At 39.3% G+C, this 4493-nt stretch overlaps 1 non-coding gene across 1 annotated transcript; it reads left to right on the top strand.

The window, feature by feature from the left end:
- The first annotated feature begins 381 nt into the window (after nucleotides 1–381).
- LOC122801987 lies at nucleotides 382–545 on the top strand. Its single transcript, XR_006364836.1, has one exon. It is a non-coding gene; the product is annotated as a U1 spliceosomal RNA (small nuclear RNA).
- Nucleotides 546–4493: the final 3948 nt, after the last annotated feature.

Here is a 4493-nt window from a genome sequence, read left to right as displayed (position 1 = left end):
TAAATGATCCTTGATGGAGGAGTAAGAAAGGCTGTAGGATAGAAACTCACACAAATATTGCAAAAACAGAGGACAACTAGCCCTGAATGGATGATAGTTATGTTGTTGGCACCAATTAGAAAAACTCTTCCATTTACTAATATATGATTTTCTAGTAGCAGACTTTCTTGCATCCATTAGTACCTGCTGTACATCTTCAGTAAAGAGTTGCCTAAAGCAAATTAATACACTGTCATACAGGCAGTCAAATGAAGTTGATTGGTGCAGGGGTGTATCAAACACCCTTGATCTTGTGTAAGTATATTCAGTCTGTGAGGAAGCTTGAGCCAAATGAAGGGAGAATCACTTTTGCCTGGGCCAGAAGAGAGTCATCACAATGAAATACTTACCTGTCAGGGGTAATATCACAATCTTGAAGATGGTTTGCCTAGGGTGAGGCTTTGTCATTGCACTTCAGTGGGGTTAACCCCTGTGATTTGCCCAGATGTGGGAAACTCAACTGCATAATTTACGGTATGCAATCTTGGGTATTGACTAGCACTTCTATGGTATTATATTGGGTTGAAATGGCTAGGCTTAAAATGACCTCCAGGTCGATAGCCTAGTAATCTCCTATGTTCCTATGATTCTATGTTCTTATGAAACTGGGGTAATTCCTTCTGAATCTACAGAAGTATCATGAATATCAGCTGAAAGGGTAGAAAAGCATACATGAACATTTCTGTCCAAAGAAAAGAGAAGGAATCTGTCCTCCAGGCATTCTTGCATGGAGTTCTGGAGCAGAATCTTGTCATCTAATTGATCAGAGAGGAGGTAATTAGTTATACTTGAGGAACTTCCCACAGATGGATCAAATCTTAGAAGACCCCCTGATCTAGTATCCATTTGTGAGGGTCTGTCCTGGTCATGCTCAGCTTATCTGCCACACAGTTTTGCTCTGACAGAATGCACGTTGCCTGTACAGTGAGACTGTGCTGTAAAGCTACATCCCAAGATAGGTAGTATGACCAAGTCCCCCCTTGTTTTCTGATGTCCCACATGATTATGATATTGTCTGTAACAGCTTAGGTCCCAGGGACCAAAGATGATTCAAAGAGTTGAGTGCCTTGATCAGGACAAGAATCTCTTTTATATTTATGTGCTTGCATCTGTCCTTGGTGTCCCACACACCTTGCACTTTTATCCCTGCAGAAACTGCTCCCCAAGCAAAGTCCAAGACATCTGTCATGAATGACTGCTTTGGAGCAGAAAGGGAAAAGGGGAGACCTGGAGTTGAGGATGTTTGTTGTCTCCACCAAGTGATTTCTCTTCTGACAAACCCCAGCACTGAGATTTGAAAAGACAAAGGATGATGGTGCTGGGATCAAAGAGACTTTAGATATCACTGTATCTTTCTCATGTGGAGTCTTGTCAGGGGAATTATAAGAATCATGGATGCCATGAGACCCAAACTCCTGATGTCTTCTCTCGCAGTGACCAAAGTCTGAGAGGAAAACTTTAGAAACAGATCTAGATATAGATCTATTTTTTTTTTCTGAGGAAGAAAAGTTCTTCAAACTGAGTTATCTAATTGAAACCCCAGGAACACAAGCCTGCAAGGAGGGGTCAAAAAGGACCTTTGAATGTTCTCTTGGAATCTCAGCTTGTCTAAGCGCTCTCTCACCCAAGTGAGAGATTCCTGACACTTTGAAAAATACTCTACAAAGAGAAGCAAGCCATCTAACTATAGAAAATGTGGATACCATGTAGACTGCAATGAGCTATAACTGGAGTTAGACACCTTGTGAACACACGGGGTGCAACGGATATCCCAAAGGGTAAAGCAGAGAACTGGTAATGTGATCCAGACACACAGAACCTTAAGAAACACCTGAAGTCTGGATGAATAGGGATGTGATGATAAGCAACTTTAAATCTAGAATTTCTAGGAAACTTGAATGAGGAAACAGGTTGTAAAGTGGCAGCATTTTGAAATATGGCACTATCACAAGCAGGTTTAGGAAAGAAAGAAAGATGCAGAACTGGTCTCCAAGCATTTTCTTTCTTTGGTACTAAAAACATTCTTGAATAAAAACCTTTTTCCCACCTGGGAATGAGGAACTGGTTATATCACACCCACAGACAGCTTGTGATGGAAGTCCAGGTAGAAATAAAAAAAGTCTGGTCTGGTGGATGAGGGATTATCCCCTGGAAAGAAGGAATTTCCTCCCACTGTCATCTGTAACCTTGATGAAAGATCTTCAGAACCTATTTGTCTGACACTATCTGTTGCCAAAGAGAAAAGTGGAGATTCAGATTTTCTGGAAGGGAAGGGTCTATATCAGAACATCAAATGCTAAAAATAGCGAATGCTCTTTTATCGAACTTAAAACCACAAATCCTTAAAACGCCGAAGGAACAGATCAGTGAATTTTTTTCCCAGGGAAAAAATTTGTTGATCCAAAAAAACAAACAAACAAACAATGTATAGGATCACGTTTTAAAGTTTGATAAAAGAGAGTTCACTGATTTAAGAGAAGGGAAAGGGACTGCCAGGTTGGGGGGTGGGTGGCTTGGTAAATATTCTGACTTGCTGGACACTCCCTTGGTTTTGGAGGGTTCCAGAATTTTTTTTTTAATCCCTTGCCATTTCATCTTAAAAGTCTGTTTACCTGCATTTTGTTGAGACTTTTTATTTTGTATTTTGTATTTTTTTTTTTTTTTGCCAAAACTGAACGAGGGATGGGATTTCCACGATGGCTGCACAACGATCAACAATTTGATTTTGGTTCTCCCATCATGAAAAAAGAACCCGAGAGATAAGGGCCAGTAACTCTGCTATTTTTAGTGAAGTCTGTTACTGGCTAGTACATACACTGCCTGGATGCCAGCAAAGAAGTAACTTGAGCCTGAAAGAAAATCAACTAGAAAAGTTGAAGAGAAAAAATGGACTGGAAAGAATCCTGCAGCTGTTCAGCAAAAAGCAGTTCAAGCTCCAGCTTTGATGCAAGACATGGCTTCCAGTAACCTACAGGAAAAAATAAATAAATCAAATGTGCTCAGAGCTGATTAAAATAAATGAAACAATGAAGGAGTATATCAACTCAAATAACAAAAAAGCTAGAAAAATGGAAGAAATTTTTAAACAACCATTCAGATGAACTGGGAAAACTGCAAAAATCAGACATCAAAGTAAAGAAAAGGTTGGCTGAGTATGAGACTGCTCAAGAAGAGATGTTTCAAAAAATGGTTGAGCTGGAGGACACAGCATGCAGGAATAACCTGAGATTTTCTGCTGTACCAGAGAAACAGGAAGGAATAGACTGTATTAATTTTATAAAAGCACAAAAAAGCAACTGGAGTCCAGCAAAAAGCAGTTCAACGTCCAGCTTTAGTGCAAGCCATGGCATCCAGTAGTCTGGAACCAATGTGGTTTTGTGGAGGGGAGGCAAACATTTGATAACATTAATAGAATGATGATCTACTCAAGCTGCAGTGGTGCAGCGGTTAGCTATGTCACCTCACAGCAAGAGGTTCTCCCATTCAATTCTTGGTTGGAGTGCCTTCTGTGTGGAGTCTGCATGTCCTCCCCATGGTCGAGTGACATAAAAAAGACATGCAGATAGGTGTGTGCGTGAATGGGTGTGCCTTCTTTGAAGGCTAGGCATCGGGCTGGCAACTCAGCACAGTAAAAATCCACTGCCAATCATTAGCAGACTGGAATTCCGCTGTGGCGACCCCTAACTGGGAAAAGCTGAAAGAAGATCAATGAAATGATGATGATCCAGAGGAAGGCAGAATGTAAGAAAATACCTGTTATTGGTGGGTCTTGATGTAGAGAAAGCATTCAACAGCGTACAATGGGATTTTATGAGTAGGGCAATGAAAGCATTTGCATTTCCTGACACAATGATAAGGATAATTAGAATGAAATATGAGGGATCAAAGACAAAAATCAAAGTGGAAGAGTTCCCTTCTAATAAGTTGTATCTAAACAGAGGAACCAGCCAGGAGTGTCCTCTTCCCCATTTGTTATCTGAATTATATTTAGAACCATTGACTAAGAAAATAACAGAAGTCAAGGGTATATTTGGTATTGTGTTCAAGAAAAGGTGGCTTTATTTGCAGATGATACTATTTTATACCTGATGGAACCAGAACAGTTCTTTGTTTTTTCAGGATGTAAAATTAATGAAAATAAAATAAAGGCTGTAGTTATAAACTATGTACTCGGACATGAACTGTTCAGCAATACCCATATTTATGGGGACATGATAAAATGAAGTACTTAGGAGTATGGATTAAAAAGGATTCTGTTATGACAGCTAAATATATGTGGGAAGAGAATAAACAAAAGTTAATACCAAAACTGAGAAAAAAGAAGTTCTTGCCTATGCATATGGATAACAAGATACAAGCAGTAAAAATGTTTTAGTCAGTTTAGTTTAAAAAAAGTTAAGACATATTTTTATTAACCAGAGGAGAAGTTGTGGATAATAATTAATGAAGAGCTA

This window comes from Protopterus annectens, chromosome 1.part0, assembly GCF_019279795.1.
Source record: "Protopterus annectens isolate FY-2018-M chromosome 1.part0, PAN1.0, whole genome shotgun sequence".
Taxonomy (NCBI): Eukaryota; Metazoa; Chordata; order Ceratodontiformes; family Protopteridae; genus Protopterus; species Protopterus annectens.
The sequence above is the reverse complement of the archived record's forward strand: the minus strand, read 5'-3'. Positions and strand labels throughout refer to the sequence as shown.